At 41.7% G+C, this 19,190-nt stretch overlaps 1 protein-coding gene and 1 pseudogene across 1 annotated transcript in view; one reads left to right on the top strand and one right to left on the bottom strand.

Annotated features, from left to right (window-relative positions):
* LOC133123832 (fucolectin-1-like) overlaps nt 1-19,190 on the bottom strand; it is a 128,437-nt gene that overhangs the window by 22,481 nt on the left and 86,766 nt on the right. The gene's annotated exons all lie outside the window — the stretch shown is intronic.
* LOC133133977 (fucolectin-1-like) lies at nt 6,457-8,185 on the top strand (annotated as a pseudogene).

Genomic DNA, 19,190 nt, shown 5'->3' with positions numbered 1-19,190 from the left:
AGACCATTTTGCCCAGTCTATTTCTAATTGTGGAGTCAAGAACACTGGCCTTAGCTGAGGCTACAGAGGCCTGCAGGTCTTTGGATGTTCTTCTGGGATCTTGTGTGACTTCCTGGATGAGTCATCGCTGGGTCCATTTGTCTGGCCAGCCACTTGCCACAGATAACGACTCTCAGCAGGAAGTTCACTGGACCAAGACGTTCAACATACAGCACACCAACCAGGACAAACAGAAAATGTTTGCCTCTGAAACATTCTGAAGAATTGACATGCCCCCATCTTGTGAAAAGTTCAGATGGCATCACATGCCATATCTATCAGGTGATCTCCCTTTATTCAAGGTGTGAATCCAACTGCCAAATGCCAATAATGTAACTGTATACTTCCTCCAATGAAAACCAGATCACCTAGCATAGAAGCATTTGCCAAAATGATGCATAAGGTCATATATCACAGAAGACCTTGCTAATGACAATTCTACATACATCACCTGTAGAAATGTTGGTGTTATTTGTAAACTGGTAATCTCGATCGGTAACTTGTCCTGTAGCCGTGTGGACAACGATTCAAAGTTTTCAGCTGGAATGACAGAGTGGAATAATAAGGCTTGAAAAGACTGAAAACTCTGCCGTACAGACCAGAGTACAGACCTGCCCACACTTTAACCCTGCAGTACAGACCAGAGTACAGACCTGTGTCGTGAGCCACGGACCCCTTGCCGAGCTCAGACCTCACGTTCCCACGAGCAGTACCTCACCATGAGGTGTCTCGGGGACGAACTCAAGTACTCCGAACGTCCTGGAGCCCTGGTAAGTTCTACTGAACTTCCAGCCCAGTCTCGAAGTGAAGGGTGTGATGCAAATCTGGTAATCGATGTCCTGTATTCAATGTATTTCCTCTAAAGACTCTTTGTCACATATGATTATAGTAAGATATACTTTATTATAATCAATCAAAAGAATAGAGTTATACAGATTACAGTGTACATATCATCTTTTGCAGTTTGCTAATCACATGCAAGTTACATATACCCCTCTTAGCTCTTTCTAAATTACCTTTCCACCACGATGTTTAAAAATCAAGGTACACCCTTCCTATATCCATCCTCTTTGGCCTTAGCCTTATCCTATAGCTCCCCCTTCTTGACGTTTAAAAAGAAACTATTCCTATAATATTATATTTATCTAAATATGATAATTTCTCTACATTTTTCTACTTTATATAGTATCCTAATAAGAAATAAAAGATATATAAAAGTAAACTTATAATATGTTACTTTTCCTACTTCTACAAGTAATATAGATTATAATTACCACTCCAGCTTGGTTATAATTGTTCTGCGTGGATCTTTCTTCACCAGCTCGTAGATATCTTCTGAAGCCAAATTCTGGGATCCTGCTCTAAGGTCTAAAAACTTATCCCTTATATATCTTTTTTGTATACAAAAGTGTACCTTTTTTGATAAGAAATGTCCCCATTATGTCAAGCGGGAAGACATTTATCTTTTATATAACTTGTTTTTCAATGACCATATTAATTATTTCTGTTTTTCCAATTGTCATTTTCTCATACCTCCAAAGAACCGTCCCCAATATTTTATTTCATGGGCCCCTCTGGTTTGGGAATTTCCCCCATCTTAATATATGAGTGGAAAAACACTAGCCCTTATGTTGTTTTTAATGAACCTATTCATCACTGGTGTCTGTGTCAGTTTCATAATCTCTCCTTGACTTCCTCCAAACTTTGATTTCATGTAAGCCAGACATTAAAGCCTGCCACCATCCCAACACCCTCTTCAGGTGCCCCTCTCCGCGGCGCCTTAAGGGATTTACAAAGGACATCCAGCCAATAGCTGAGTGTAAATCATCCGCCATTAATCATTAATTTTCTTTCGGTATTGACATCCCTTCCGTTTTCCTTATTTTTGTTTTTCTTTAGCCAGGCATTGTGCCCCTCCCCTGTAGGGTTGGGGTATTCTCAGTCAGAACTTTAACCTTGCTCCTTAAAACCCTAAATCTAAGTCCCCCGACTTCAGACTCCTCTACTGACAAGCATGGCTGCTCATTCTCTGAACCACATATTTTTCTTCTTACGGGCGTTCTTACTACCACCTCGATGGCGTGTGCGAGGGGTTAACAATGCATTCCTTTCTAACCCATCCCCCGTCAATCTCTCATCAGGGGGGCCTAGGGCCGGGTCCTCGACACCTGCCCACACTTTAACTCTGCAGTACAGACCAGAGTACAGACCTGCCCACACTTTAACTCTGCAGTACAGACATTGACTGAAAAGTTAAACATTTGAGTATACAGGTTGGCCTCTCCCAGGGTGACTCAACCATTGCATTACATTACATGGCATTTAGCAGATGCTCTTATCCAGAGCGACGTACAACGAAGTGCAAATCAAACACAACTGTGAAGAGGACCTGAGAGGACAGTACAGTTCCGAGTCCAAGTGTAAACATACAGATAATCAGAACCCTTGAAGTGTACAATCAACTTCCAAATTAGCATACCACAGTTGGCAGCCAGAATACAACAATACAACAGCCAATAAAAAACAACAATATCTATACAAGTAACAATATCTATACAATCTATACATAAGTGCCATGACAGTCTAAGGCTAATCATGGTGGTGAGTTAGGGAGGGAGGGCGGCCTTTAGCGTAGTGGTTAAAGTACATGACTGGGACCGCAAGGTCGGTGGTTCTAATCCCAGTGTAGCCACAATAAGATCCGCAGAGCCTTTGGCCATTGAGCAAGGCCCTTAACCCTGCATTGCTCCAGGGGAGGATTGTCTCCTGCTTAGTCTAATCAACTGTACGCCGCTCTGGATAAGACCCAAAATGCCAATAATGTAATATACTGTATTCCAGCACATGGCACAATAGTGTGTAAGAAAGAAGTTGAAATTGTACAATTCTGGGCTGTAACATGAAGTAGGGATGTCTGTGGCTCAGTGGCTGTAGAACAGTTTAGCAGCAGCAAATATAGAGCTTGTGAATAGCATCACTTACTCCCCTGAATGAGTTCAGAAATAAATATCAAAGAACAGTGTCGTATCACATTCAAAACAAAAAGGTATGCAATTTATCACAACATTTCCTTAATAACATTACATATTCACCTCACACAGGTTGCATGTGTTGTGGCTTTCTATTTCTCCATTCCCTATATAAAGGCAATGTGAGTGTCATTAATGATTACTAAATGTGCTATAAATCCTTTTGGCAGGCCTGCCGCTCCCCACAGATAATGACTCTCACCAGGAAGTTTACTGAACAAGGCAGCATCAGTACACCAAAAAGGACTCACAAACGGAGAATGTTTGCCATCACATGCCATGTCTATCTGGTGACCTCCCTTTATTTATGGTGTCCAAGGTGTGAATCCAACGGTATACTTCCTCCAGTGAAACCGGATCACCTAGCTTTGCAGCAGCAGCGAGAGGCCAGAGAAGCATTTGCTGAAATGATGCATAAGGCAGTATATCACAGATGACCTTGCCGATGACCATTGTGGAATGTGAACAGAGAATGTGGAATGAGGGTAAAGCTAGAAAAAAATATGGTGCAGAAAGATCTTCAAAGAAGGACTTGAAAATGAAAATGGACTATTTATATATTTATTAATTTCCTGAAAAGATAGTCTTGCAGTTCTCTAACTCTCTTCAAAAAGCACAGCACTGTTATTTTACTAAATGTGTGCATATACCCAGGCTTTTCTCAAATGTTTTATTGGCTCTAGCCAATTGATTTAATGATACAATTAAACACAATAATATCAGGAATATAGATCAAAAGAGACTGGAAGTTCTGATCACCCGGATGTGACTGCATAAGCCTCTGAAAAGTGGCAGGGGCATTACTCAACCCAAACATCATTCTACTAAACTCATAGAGCCCTGTGGGCTTTGTCAAAGTCACTGGGGTGCGATGGCACCAGCCAGTATCCGCTGGTGAGGTTGGAAAAGAACCTGCCCTTCGAGAGCAGAGTGCAAGACTCTTCTACCGCGGGGCCAGGGGAAGGCATATTTGGAGGTTACACTGTTGAGTTTACGATAATCTATGCAAGATCTTAAAGTGCCATCTTTATTGGGCACTGAGACTATGGGTGATGCCCAAGGGCTGAAGGTCTTGCGGATCACTCCTGCCTCCAACATGCCTTGGATCAATGTATGCACCTCCTGGTAGAGATTTGGTTGGGTTTGTCAGTGGTGCCTGCCCTGTGGAGATTGGGTGAAACACTGCATCGGCCTGTACACAGTCATGGGCAGACATGGAGAACACCTCTTTGTGCTCGCATAGAAAAGCATTTACCTGCTGTGTCTGTTCTGGGGTATGGTCTGCTCCACTCAGGCCTGCTGGGATGTAGACATCACTTGGGGTTTCAGGTCGCACAACCTGTTGCAGCTGGACACTCATGGTGTTCTGTGATTCCAAGATCAAGTCCACCCTCTCTGAGAAAAACATCAGTAGACATAACTCGGGACAAGCAGGCAAACTTTTGACGCCGTTTCAGGTATACTGGCGCTGTACCCAGAGTGTTCAGCCTCTCTGGCACCCTACCACCCTCAGCGTGGACCACAGCCCTGGCCACTAGTCAGGAACAGTCTTGCTTGGCTTGATCAGACAATGGCTCCACCAGGTCCAGGTACAAGTGTCCTCCAGCGCCCCCCCAAACCCTTCCCATGAATACTACTTCCTGCTTAGGTGGGCCAATAATATTGTACAGTGCACACACGTACCCCACTTTACCATCTGATTGGGTAAACCTGGAGGCAGGCAGACAGCCAGCGCTTCTCTGCACGCTTGCTGGCCCACTGGGTTGGTGTGGAGGGCTAGTCCGGTCTTTAATGTGTCATCTTCCAGCTGCCTCGGATAATATTCTCTCCCAAGAGGCCTGGCGTCTGTAGGAGACAATGATCTTTCACAATAATAATGCCACATTTTGGAAGTACAGTGGTGCTAGTGCCAAGATTTACCTCCATACAGCCAACACAAGGATCCTGTTGGCCATCGGCTGCCTTTAGCTTCAGCCAACACGAGGAGCATCTTCTCCTGACATCGTTACCTTGACAACTGGCCAGTCTCCACTGAGGCCTCTCTGCACACCTGGTAAAAGGTCGGAGTTTATATAGCACCTTTATCCAAAGCGCTGTACAACTGATGATCCTCATTCACACACACACACACACACTCACACAACAACAGCGATTGGCTGCCATGCAAGGCACCGACCAGCTCATCAGGAGTGTTTTAGTGTTAGGTGACTTCCTCAGGGACACTTCAACACACCTAGGGTGGGATGGAACCAGTAACCCTCCGACTGGCAGCCAACAGATCTTAGCCAATGTCGCCTGTCGCCCTCATCTGTGGCCTCTGGCAGAGGGGATTAGTAGTTTAAAGTTTCTCCATCGTGGACTGAGTGTGTCCAGAAGTTTGACACTGGTTACGAAATTGGCCTTCCTTGCTCATCATACTGGAATTGGTTGACTGAGGGAGGGGGAGGGGTGCTCTGATAGGCCCCTGATAAAGATATCTAACACATCAGCACAAACTTCCTTGGAAATCTGGACGAAATAAAGATGTTGCCTCATTGTTTGTGCATTCTTTTTGCATTGATGGATCATCATACACCTCACACATTATTGTGTACATATTTGTACTCAGTTTCAGATCTGTAGGGAGTGCACTCCCATTCTGGGGTATTTAAAAGGCTTCATTCTGGGTACGTCTGCACTGGAGACCAAATAACTACCAACGATCTACCTGTGAACCTGCTGCCTTACTGACAGGTGAGTTTACACAATAGATCTACCTGTGAACCTGCTGCCTTACTGACAGGTGAGTTTACAGACGACATCTAGCTGTGAACCTGCTGCCTTACTGACAGGTGAGTTTACAGAATAGATCTACCTGCAGATCCACCTGAAAAGCTCTCTATTAGCAATCTGACCAAAATTAATGATGAAGCTTTTGAAAGCTTTCAAACATTTAATTGAACATCAGCTGTGCTCAGTTTCACTGTTTATTTCTCTGAGAAAATGTGGCCATGACGCAATGTTGTGTCCTATGTTTATAAATTGCTTAACCCTAAATGGGGTAACCCGTGATCTTCACATTGAATTCATCTCTTTGTAAAAAAAAAAAATTGTAAGTTCAAGAGTTATGTTCCTTCAAGGGTCTCATCATTGGTGGTTCATGCTGGCTATCTGGTTACCTAAGCTAAGTTAGCTAGCACACATTACCTTCATAATGCTTGCATTGGAAGAAAAATCTGTTGCGTCAAACTAACTAAATAAAATAAATTAAATTGAGGAGGCACCATGTAGAACCACATGTCAACTCAATATTTGTTTGAAGATTTGACTTGTGAAATGTACATTTTCCCCAGAATACTTCCAAAATGTACTTGATCTCTGCTCAATAATCTCTCCCCTCTTTTCCAGGATGAAGGTGATAATCTTACTTGTTCAGATGGCAGCACTTTCAGCCGTCAAGCCAGGCTCTGTTCCTCCAGGATTTACAGAAGGTACACTTCACCCCATGCACATGCACTGAAATGGAAACCACCTGTACATGAAAGCGTACAGGTGTTTCTCTGAAAAAGTCTTCATCAGTCTTTATCCATATCTATTTGGATCAGTTGTCTGAAATGAATGCTCCGAGTGAGATAAAATAATTGGTGTTTGGAAATGTTGACCAAAGGCAAATGTTTTTACCACTTGAATATAAGTACAATTCAATTCAGATACTATTGCCACTGACATGATTTAACTGAAGTAATATCAGACCTTGTGGAATTTAACTTCATGTTATTGGTTCACTAAACGTTTAAGCATGAAAGCCAGCTTCACATATCAGACTCATATTATGCCTGACAAACCTTTCCCTCCAACTCATAAACCCAATGAGCCAAAGTGATCCGATGGCCAGTGACTTACAGCCTCTGCCGTGGAGAATTTGGCTGAACACCCAAAGGCATGATGGGTAATTTCACAGTACTGCTGCAGTTGCACAGGACACAGGGTTTGTCCAGGGTGCTAATAAAGTAACAGCATTTTACAGCCATGTTGGCTCAGTTGTGTTCATTTCCCCCTGCAGAGAACGTGGCTTTACGCGGCAAGGCCACTCAATCAGGGCTTCCATCAGGCCCTGGGGCAGTGTTAAGCCTGGCAGCCTATGCCATTGATGGAAACCGAGATTCTGATGCCAGCCATGGATCCTGTGCCCACACCGCAATCGGTCCCAACGCCTGGTGGAGGGTGGACCTGCTGAAGTCCTACTAAATCACCTCCGTCACCATCACCACCCGAGGAGACTGCTGTGCAGAAAGGATCGGTGGAGCTCAGATCCTCATCGGCGACTCCCTGGAGAACCACGGCATCAATAATGCACGGTCAGTAGCCATCTTTACACGCAGAGCCTCATATTCACAAACACTTTTTTGAAATGCCTGGTCATCTTCATAATGTCTGTCTCACCTCTGCAATGCCCTCTTTCTATTTGGGGCAGAGCAGATAAGTGTGTCCTTCAGAGAGAGAGAGTGCTGCCAACAGCCCCCTCTGTACAGAGTCCAGACCTGCCCACACTTTAACTCTGCAGTACAGACCAGAGTACAGACCTGCCCACACTTTAACTCTGCAGAACAGACCAGAGTACAGACCTGCTCACACTTTAACTCTGCAGTACAGACCAGAGTACAGACCTGCCCACACTTTAACTCTGCAGTACAGACCAGAGGACAGACCTGCCCACACTTTAACTCTGCAGTACAGACCAGAGGACAGACCTGCCCACACTTTAACTCTGCAGTACAGACCAGAGTACAGACCAGCTCACACTGACAGATCATTTCCATTAACAGCCCAACCGCACGATAAGCTTCCCCCTCATCACACACTAGCTACTGTAACTGAGGAAGCATCATATTCATAGTTAGGACTATTAATAATTTGACAATTATTATTCAAAATAAGCCCCTTAGCAACTTTGTTCTGTTCCCTCTTGCAGGTGCAGCGAGATTGAAACTATGACAGCAGGAGAGACTAAAACCTTTCCCTGTCCCGGGCTAATGCTGGGACGCTACGTGACGGTGCACCTTCCAAGAGAGAACGTCCTTCAGCTCTGTGAAGTGGAAGTGAATGCTTTGCTTCCTCCCACTAACTTTTGTGGCTGATGCCACATTTAAAGCTGGTCACTTTAGCCCGGTGTAGTATGTAAGAAATCGGGTAAAGAAATCAATCTTGGGATCAAGTTTTATTTCCTGCTTTTCATGTACGCAACACCTGCTGAAGTTCTACTCCTGTTCTTTCTCTAAGTCGATTTACTGATTGATTTTCTGTGTAGCGCATCAAATAAAATCTCATTTAAAGCATTGACTTACATGTTGTGTGTGCTGATTACACTATTGGGTGCCCAGGGTTAAATCACTGAGCACTTCATTCAGTAGTAATAATAATAATAATAATAATAATAATTTATTTATATCGCATAAAATGTAGCTGACATGAAGGTGACAGTAACGCAAATAACCATGCATTACAATAGTGGTATGCTGAAGAGTATCTCTGAACACACAATGTGTCAAACCTCAAAGTGGATAGGCAAGAACAGCAGCAAAAATCAGAATTGTATTACACTGCTCTGTTTACTGTATTGTTCACAATGATCTGTGTGCCACAGTGGGGATGTTTGAGTTCAGCAGTCTGCTATTACATACAGGCCTATGAAAGCTGCACTATGTGAACACAGTCCCATCTTTGTGTGTGTTTCAATACACAACTCACAAGCCCCCGTTAATGTAAGGAAGTGTATACAGTGGCTTACTACAGTACATACACAACTAACAAATAATACAATAATACAATGTTATTTACATTAACATTATCTGTTAATGTTTTCCAACAAGTGTAAAGTATTATTAATGATTCAATGGAATCAACAAAAGTCTTACATTATTCAAATAAAAAAATGTGTTTCCCCAAAAAAACTGATTTCACAATTATTGGCACTCCTGGTTCATTACTTTATCTGTTGTTTTCACTTAATCATTTCTGTGTGGATAGTGATGTATCTTTGGAGTTGATGTCCTGCTGGAAAATATGACCAAGTCTTAGCTTCCTCGCAGGGACAATCAGATATTCTGCCAAAACTTCAGACTAATATTTTGTTAATGCTTTATATCAAACTGTTGTGGTAATGGTCCGTATTTCCAACACCTCTCATGCACAATACTTCACTTGCTTAACGCTACACTTGCAAGTCAAACTTGCACTGCTGCTTGAATTGTGAAGTAACCTGTTTTTGGCATGCACCAGAAGCGGAATGAGTGGGGGTTGATTAATCAGTTTCAGATTTGTAGGGCGTGCCTCCCATTCTGCGGTATTTAAAAGCCTTTACTCTGGGCCAGAAGTGGAATGAGTGGGGGTTCCAAAGGGTACACCTACGAGCAGATATGGGGCTGCCTTTTCTGTTTCTGTGAGACAAAACATGCCTGAGACCAGTCGCTGTTGTGTCTGCTAGCCAACATGTGTTCCAAGCCAGGCAGGAATTCATCTGGTATAAATCTGGTGCAAAAAGTAAAGAGAAAATGAAGAAATTACTTGCTTGAACATTTTCTGCTTTAATTGTGACTGACTGAGGCTATTTACCAAACCAGAGGCTATAAGCCAGCCTACTTAGGCTATTATTTATTTCTGATGCATACACTGAAACTCTTTCAAATACAAATTTGGCTTCTAACTGACAAGACAGATAGGACTACTGACGCAATGTGTTCAGGGGTTTTGCTGCAGTTTGTTCAATAATAAATTTCCCATTTACTTCAACACTTTTGCATTAAGATGATTAACCGTTGCCCCCCTAGAGGGCAATTATATCGAACTATTTTGTGCTCGTCCTATAAAGCTGTCAATATCTCAAAAACTATTTACTGCACATGTGTGGTTTAAGACTTTAAAGAAGAGAAATTAAAGAAGAGGCTTGTCCCATTCAAATAAAATAAAAATACTACAAAATTTATTTTTTTTAATTTTTTTTTTCTAAGTCAAGGACCAACCCAGAACTACATTATATTTGTGCACAAACTTAATGGCAATGACAACCATTCAAATTCCACATTAGATTTCCCAAACACTGTCCTGAAGTGTCCCCAAATCAATCAATTTTTATTTGCTTAGTGCTTTTAACAAAGGGGCTTCGTCACAAAACTGGCTGACAGGAAGAAACCTTGAGCAGAACCTGACTCAGAGGGGGAACCCATCTGCCCCTGGTTGACATTGTTTTTTTTGGAAAAATGGTTGTAAAAATAAACAGATTAATTAGTACATCCAAATTAATTCCAAATTAATTAAAAGTCCAAGCAGAGGTAAATAAGGCAGAATAAGGCTATGGCAGCATAGCTGAGGGAAACAGAGGCAGAATAAGGCTATGGCAGCATGGCTCAGGGAAACAGAGGCAGAATAAGGCTATGGCAGCATAGCTCAGGGAAACAGAGGCAGAATAAGGCTATGGCAGCATGGCTAAGGGGAACAGAGGCAGAATAAGGCTATGGCAGCATAGCTCAGGGGAACAGAGGCAGTGGCCAACACTGTGCCATGAGGGCAGGCTTGAGACAGTCACCCCCAGACCATGACTGGATCAGCTTAACACAGCACTACCAACAATAATCCTGTGACAGCACTGACTGCTAAATCCACCAGAGACTCTAGAGCTTATGCAAGCCACCCACTCCTGCACCTCAACTATAGGACAGACTAAAAGGATATGTTGTAAGCCTGACAGTGTCTGCACCCAGAACATGAGCAGACAATTTGTTCCACAGGAGAGGCGCACAATAAGAAAAGCCAAATTAAAATCCAATAAAGGCTAATCTATAGATTAAAAATCAAATAAAACAAAGTCAAATCCATTAAAAGCTTAATGGGTGCTCAGATTAGTCGTAAAAGAAGAAACTGACTCAGCTGATCTAATGACCAGAGGGAGACCGTTCGAGAGTCTAGTGGCTGTAACTGAAATGGCACGATCACCCTTTTTCTTCAGCTTAGACTCTGGAATGGCTAATAATGATGTATCTGAGGGTAAGTAATGAATACGACTTTGACTCAAGCGACTGGTAACATGTGTAATATAGTTAGAATTAGGATAATGTATGATATTGTAGTGGCCACTCTTTAGCAGGACAGTGTGTTTCAGTGGTTTAGACTTCACTGCGATCTAGCCCTTGTTAACGTTACTATGCAACTACATTATCCATGTTCCTTAGCGGTAAAGACTTTCAGGAAGTGTTGCGAGAGAGGGTTCGTGTGTTGTGAGTTTTGAATGAGAGAATGCAATAAACAACACGTTTATTTTCTCCGTCCACAAAAAGCCTCCTTTGCACCTTTTTGTTCCCATACTCCCACAATATCTTATTTGTTCATGGTTAAAAGCCTAGCAGCTCAATTGTGAACCACTTGAAGCCAGGCCTAAACTGCTTAAACAACCTCTGGGAGTGGAGACATTGGCTGGAGGGAGCCAGAGTTGTGCTGACGGATCGCCTTAACCTGGAGTATATACGGACGGTCAAACGTCTGAACCTACGCTAGGTGGTCCCTTTACTTCTCTCGCTTCGAATTCACTCCCGTATCGCCCAGGTTCGAAGGTAACTTGAATAAACAAACTGACGTGAGTTACGTTAGCTATCGCTAGCAGAGACAAGCACAGGTTGGCTACTGAAGCCGGGTACCACGATAGCCGTAGGCGCTGTTTAGTTTAATTTAAACTTTGTGGGAGACACACTGCTGGACCATCTAGCCTCGCGTAGTTACAGGTCTCACAAGCATTCTGTCTCGCAATTTCATACTGGTCCTAATATCGGTGCCACATTAGCTCCCTCCGTCGACAGCAGGTAGCTAACGTTACTGGTTGGAAGCTAGCAAGCTAGTTAGCTAACCTTAAACCCGGCCAAAATGCCAAGCGAAACCCTAACTATTAAATTATATGTACAACATATAATTACAACAATTAAATAAAACTAAGTCACTAAGTCATTAGTGTGGTTATTTGCTATTTATTTTAAAGAATATGACTTTCGGTTTAAGCCACGTTTTAAAAGTAGCCTAATTAAAAAATCAGCCATTATGGTAGATAACAAGCTTGCCAGCTTTAGCCACTGTTTAAATTAACGTTAACAGTTCAATAGCTAACATTGACGTTAGGATTTTGCCGGGGTTATCGCAAGTGCAGATTTCAGGAGTACAGTTCCATTGTTACTTCAATGTTAATTTCTGATCCTTAATTTTGAATATAAGTTTTCCGTCATCTCTAGTACCTGTACTTCGCAGGAGTACAACAATGTCACATTACTTCATTGTGCAGCCCAACTCTTTCAAACCCATAGACATGTACAGTATAAGTATATGCTCCATTTACTCCTTGTTAATCCGGGTTGTAAACACGTTATTTAGCCTGCAGAGGACGCCAGTAATACTCATGAAAATTAACCAATGACAGACTACACCCGATTGCTCTTTACAAGGAACATTTTCTATGGGCAGAAACTTAAGTATTTTTAAATGATAATTAAAGCAGGCGGACCGAAAAAAATACATCCACTAGAAAACATAATAAAACAGGGCAATGGTGTTTATTTTCAACTGTTGCTCAAAGTCTAGACCCTAATGTTCAAATGTTTGTCACAAAACACGATCGTGTATTTTAGTGCATTTAGAAATGATTTTTAACCTTAAAACCGCATATACACGATATTTACAAATGTCGGACAAGTAGAAAGAAATGGTTTTACCGTCGAAGAGCCAGCTGCGGTGCGGCCATGTTTGTTGTCCTTTGAAAGGGGAGAAGCTACTGAATCGAATGAGATAAAACATTCTATAGACTACAATACCCAGCTGACCTCACATCCAGGCGTAAAGACACTACTCCATGTGCGTAAAAAACAAGCTAAAGGAAGAAGTCGGAGTGCACGGCCGTTTCGAAAGTTTTTGGTGATTTAGATAGTTTTATTTGACGCTGTGTTTCGACGCTGTGACGCTGTTAAAGTGTATAACGCCGACAAGGACATGGCCGAGATTTTAGCGGAGATTATGACTAGGTCAGACTCGGCAACTACGAATGAAATCGCCTCAGAAGAGGAGGACCTGTTCGCACTAGGCTGTCCCAGAAAGCCCAGGCCTAGGGGGAGGGGGAGGGGGAGGGGATGTTATTACAGTGGAGCCTGAAACAGCCACGGAGTGCAGTGGGCAAACGCAAAGACTGTTCCTGTTTACGTTATTTGAATGTGCAATAGTTGTTTTCAAGAGTACATTGTTTACACTAATTGTGATATTTTTGTTTTCTAATTGCGCATTGACATTGATCAGTTTATATTTGGTTATTCTATTATTGGAGTGGACATTTTATATTGCACATTGGCATTCGTTTTTACTTTATATTTGGATATTATATTATTGTATATTATATTTAGTTGGTATAATAAAACTACTCCATTTGGAGACAAAATGATACATTTTGTTGTTTTTTTTAATGATGTTATACTGTGCACAAGGCTGTGCAAGGTGAATGTAATATCCAAAAGCTCCAGTAGATGGCAATAGACTCCTGTAATGGACATAAATTGTATTTCCCAGCCAGTTTCCATTGGAAGTGGAAAATAACCCAGTTATTTGCCAAATTGTGCCAAATTGTGCCAAATTGAGTGTCCGTCTGGTAGTATCCTTAGTAAAACCTTTGTGGAGGCTTTGCCCTTTGCTCAAATTCTATCTAAATGTGGTACATTTGTAGTCAAGGACTTGCTGAAGGTGAACAATGGTATCTGTCTACATGGAATCATTGTTGGCATGGTGTTATCCTCTGTCAGATAGGGGGGGAAAACAGGCGAGGATAGATATTTCACATTTCTCCTTTGGTTTATTCCAATTTACTCAGGCATAGTAACAGTCACAATCTTTTCACACATTGGGAATACATCTCTGAGGTCCCTAGATGTCCATAGACACCAAGAACATGCATATGAACCTTACTATTGTGGAGCAATTCTTCATTTACTTTGGGTATGTCTTTTTAGGCGTTTTTTCTGAAAATATGGCCAGGGCTTAACAGGTACTTAACTCTGCAGTACAGACCAGAGTAAAGACCAGCCCACACTGACAGATCATTTCCATCCGCACAATAAGCTTCCCCCTCATCACACGCTAGCTACTGTAACCGAGGCAGCATCATATTCATAGTTAGGACTATTAATAATTAGACAATTATTATTAAAAATAAGCCACTTAGCAACTTTTTTCTGTTCCCTCTTGCAGGTGCAGCGGAATTGAAACTATGACAGCAGGAGAGACTAAAACCTTTCCCTGTCCCGGGCTAATGCTGGGACGCTACGTGACGGTGCACCTTCCAGGAGAGAACTACCTTCAGCTCTGTGAAGTGGAAGTGAATGCTTTGCTTCCTCCCGCTAACTTTTGTGGCTGATACCACATTTAAGGCTGGTCACTTTAGCCCGGTGTAGTCTGTAAGAAATTGGGTAAAGAAATCAATCTTGGGCTCAAGTTTTATTTCCTGCTTTTCATGTACGCAACACCTGCTGGAGTTCTACTCCTGTTCTTTCTTTAAGTCGATTTACTGTTTGATTTTCTTTGTAGCGCATCAAATAAAATCTCATTTAAAGCATTGACTTGCATGTTGTGTGTGCGGATTAAACTCTTGGGTGCCCAGGGTTAAATCATCAGGAATTAGTGCGTGCACATTTCGAAACCGTTTTTCTTCACATGAAGAGAAATAAAGGGGAGATATCATAAATGTAGCTGATTAATCTTACAACACATTTATTAGAGGCACAGAGCTGTTTAGCTATATGAAAGACAAATCAAGATTACTAGCAGAGTGGCTAGTGTGCTCCTTTGAGATAAGGATCTCTCTCTGCTAACGTTCACGTAAGTTTGTGAACGCTAGCTAACGTTAACCAGCCGACTAATGTTACCCAGCTTTACTAACGGGATACTAACATTAACGTTAGTTGTCAACACTGGTATTAATCAATCTGATCTGGCTAGATTATACCTTGAATGAAGTGATCAGAATGCACCCTTCTGATTTGTGAAGGCAGGAAATCCTGCCTTCACAGGATTACACAGTATATAGTCAAAAGTCCTACACGAACCTCCACCTGTGAAGGATATAAGGTTGCTAAATGACTGTAATGTAATGTAATTATATCAAATTACAGGCTAAAAGTGGTGCAACCACTTACTACATTTAAGGGGCCCATTACGTTTTATCATGGTTGTTTGATACATTTTCCATTAAATAAATTAAGTAATATATATTTTTTTTATGTGTCCTGTGTTTTTTCAGGTTCCCTTTGTCTAATATGACTTTTGGACTAAAGATGTAAAATATGCAATAATGGAGGACAACCTGGATGGGCGAAAACGACTTTTTCATAGCATTGCGCTTCTACATAAATCTGTTATCGAATCCTTTTGACATTAATCTTTTGAAAGAGAAAAAAACAAAAAACATGTGGGTTTAGTATACTATTGTATGCAAGTATGGACATACTAATACCGTTTTGGCATTCTAAATTGTCAGCTAATTTCAGACGTAGCGCCAGAATAAATATTCAGGTAACGTTCAACTACACGCAGCAGGTTTAAACAGCAGATGGCGACATGCCATTTGAAACTTTACAAAGATATTTCCGGGCACGAGGCCCAGAGTATTTCCTGGTCCACAGAAAGAGTAACGGTTGCTGATTGAACAGAGTTGAAATAAGAAGTTCCTGTTATAAAACGTTTTGATTGAGAATGGAAGTAATTTCTAACCAATGAATTACGTAATATTTTATCTCCGCCGGTTACAAAGAGAGAATTTACTGCCATGGTTACTACCCACGTGTCTGCAGAAATACTAACATTTACTTCAATATGGTTACGGCTTAACCTGACTGACGTTTTATCCATGGTTTTATACTGGCAAAACTCCCAGTCAGCATCTTAAAATACCTTTTGAATTCCAAATCACAAGAAAACATTTCACTATTTCACATTTAAAATGAGTTTGCAACACTATGAGTATTTCATTATACGGAGGGTGAGAGACATAGACGTTAAATAATAACTTGCTAATAATTTAATTCCACTGTAGTAGTTCATGGTATACATCAGTGTAAAGGATTGTTAGTCCCCTAATGTTTACTGATCTTTAAGAGGAGGATAATTTGTCACTGAATGAAAGTCCTGGATTATCGCGAACATGACGTAGCATAAATGTTTATAATAAATAAAAAAAACACAGCTACTGCTTCTATGTTTACACCACTGGTGATTAATGATGGTTCAGCTAGTGACTTTGCAAGTGAGCATGTCTCTAATTTTGGTTTAAGAAGTTTAAAAGGAAGTGAACATTGACTGAGTATCTGAGCTGAGGGTGAGTGTGGAAGGTTCTGGTCTTTGTGAGTTTGTGACACCAGTCTGCGGGGTTGGTCTTAGACTCGCTCTCTCCCACACTGAAAGCATCATGCCTGGGGTCCTGTTCATGTGACGTCCTCCCCGGGTAGTATCCACGAACATGAACACAGGGAGATGTTTTCAAAGGCAGAAAAGATGTAATATTCTTCCATCTCGCCGCAGATGACACCCAACTTTTCTCACTCATAATTATAGTATCCCAGCATGACGCTGCATTAGCTAATAATGATAATAATAATAACATATAATCATACATTCCATCCTTTTATCAAATTCAAACACAATTCATATCTTAGATGGCCGTAATTAATTGTAGTGTAGCCCCAGTTTACAAACAATGTAACACACTATAACCAGACGGTAGGTAATTTGTGTCTTGTAGAAAGCAGAGGTTGCCACATCATTGGCTGAGAGTGCATGAATCTGGCACTGATATGGTCATTCCATGACAGAAAGGCTCAACGACATGCTTTTATTTGTACATTGCAGTTTAATAAGGCTCAAGCAACTACCATAGTTAATAAAGGAGGTTGCTACTGAGATCAAGGTTCAAACATTTACATAGGTTTCAATTTATTTATTTTTTTTGCCATAGATGCTTTAAATGCTACTCTAAAAAAACTATGTTGTTGGTTTCTGCTCTTGATGAGGGTAGACTGCAGCACCCTCTATACCTTTGTGTGAGCGTATTTCTACGATGATATTTCACTTTAGCTCGTGCCAAAGAACCTGCAAACTGGCCGACTATAACAGGACACAGAATGATGGTGTAATGTTTCCTGCCGTGGCCGGGGCTCTCCTGCTCCTGTGGCGTGTCCGGTTTAAAGTTTAAAGTTTTCTCGGTTGTAAACATCAGGGTGCCGCCGGCACTCATCGACACGCAACTCCCCTTCTCTGACCCCCCTCCCCCTCCGCCTGCCTCTGCTCTTAACCAATGTGATGAACATGCTCCCCCTTCGCCTGCCTCTGCTCTTAACCAATGTGATGAACATGCTCCCCCTCCGTCTGCCTCTGCTCTTAACCAATGTGATGAACATGCTCCCCCTTCGCCTGCCTCTGCTCTTAACCAGTGTGATGAACATGGGAGAGGGGCCCTGTGAGTCAACACACACCCACCACAGAATGTCTCACGCAGAACGTCTGCCGCAGAACATCTGATGCAGAACGTCTGATGAAGAACATCTGATGCAGAACGTCAGCATTCTGTCTTCCAGCTGCTCTCACTGCTCTCTGTCCCAAACACACACACACACACACACACACCATATACATGTACACACACACACACACACACACACCATATACATGTACACACACACACACATCATATACATACACACACACACTGCTCTCTGTCCCAAACACACACACACCATATACATGTACACATGTACACACACACACCATATACATGTACACACACACACACACCATATACATGTACACACACACACACACCATATACATGTACACAAACACACACACTCACTGTTCTCTGTCCCAAACACACACACACACACACACACCATATACATGTACACACACACACTCATGTTGTTTAGTTTATTTCTTGTTACGATTTATTTTCTCGTCATGTCTAGTTATGTTTCGTTACGATTATATTACCTTGTTATGTTGAATGGTTATCGTCTTAGTTTCGTTTTGTATTATGTTTTGATTTATGTTTATTGTTACGTTAACTGGTCGTTGTTTATGCATACACTTTTACATGTCTTTCCGCAAACCTTGCGTTCCGCCTTTTCTCTCTCGCTCCTTCTGTCATTCACTCCCTAATTGTTTCCATTTGTCTATTTACTAAAACGACTAACGCTAGATCAGGATTGGGTAGAAACTAACAAAACTAATCATGTGTTCATGTTACCTTACGTTTCTCGTGCATGTCATTTACTAATTTACTAATGCTAGGGCAGGATAGGTTTATTACTAACGATTACTAATCTCCTTGTTAAACTTGTCATCCATCGCACCTGTTTTCCATTTCCTTGCTACACTCTAACTAATTGTCTACACCTGTCTACACCCGCATTTATAGCCCAGTCGCGCAACTGTTCTTCGCGAAATTGTCTGCCTCTAGTTTTACTACGCAACGCTTGAGCATTATTTTCTGATTGATTCACGTTAAGATCCAAGCCTGTTTTACCGACCATCGTTATTGATTTCTGTTTCGTTGACCATTGTTTGTTTTTGACCACGTCCTCGCCTACCGTCTTTGTACAGTAAGTGCATCATTCTGACCAGGTGTTTAGTATCGCTGCGGGTTTCCTCTACACGCGGTAACGTTGATTTTTTTAAATTGCTCATTTGAACAGCAAGGGTTAGGGCTTGAGCCAGGTTGTTTGTCTATTACCTGTTAATCACTTCTACTGGTTGCATACCTGTAGAGTGATTGAACATTTGTCTTAAGTAACTTAAATAGCTGTGGAATTTATCAGTAGATTAGCTTTGATTTGGTATTGCTTGCGAGCAATTGTAGGCCATTTAAATAGGCGTGTCAGAGCGACGCTAGCGTATATTAGACTGGCGAAAGTTGTCCTTAGTCAGTAAGTGCATCATTCTGACCAGGTGTTTAGTATCGCTGCGGGTTTCCTCTACACGCGGTAACGTTGATTTTTTTAAATTGCTCATTTGAACAGCAAGGGTTAGGGCTTGAGCCAGGTTGTTTGTCTATTACCTGTTAATCACTTCTACTGGTTGCAT

The sequence above is a fragment of the Conger conger genome, chromosome 1, assembly GCF_963514075.1.
Source record: "Conger conger chromosome 1, fConCon1.1, whole genome shotgun sequence".
In the NCBI taxonomy this organism is placed as follows: domain Eukaryota; kingdom Metazoa; phylum Chordata; class Actinopteri; order Anguilliformes; family Congridae; genus Conger; species Conger conger.
Note: the sequence above shows the minus strand (reverse complement) of the source record. Positions and strands in the feature narration are given on the sequence as shown.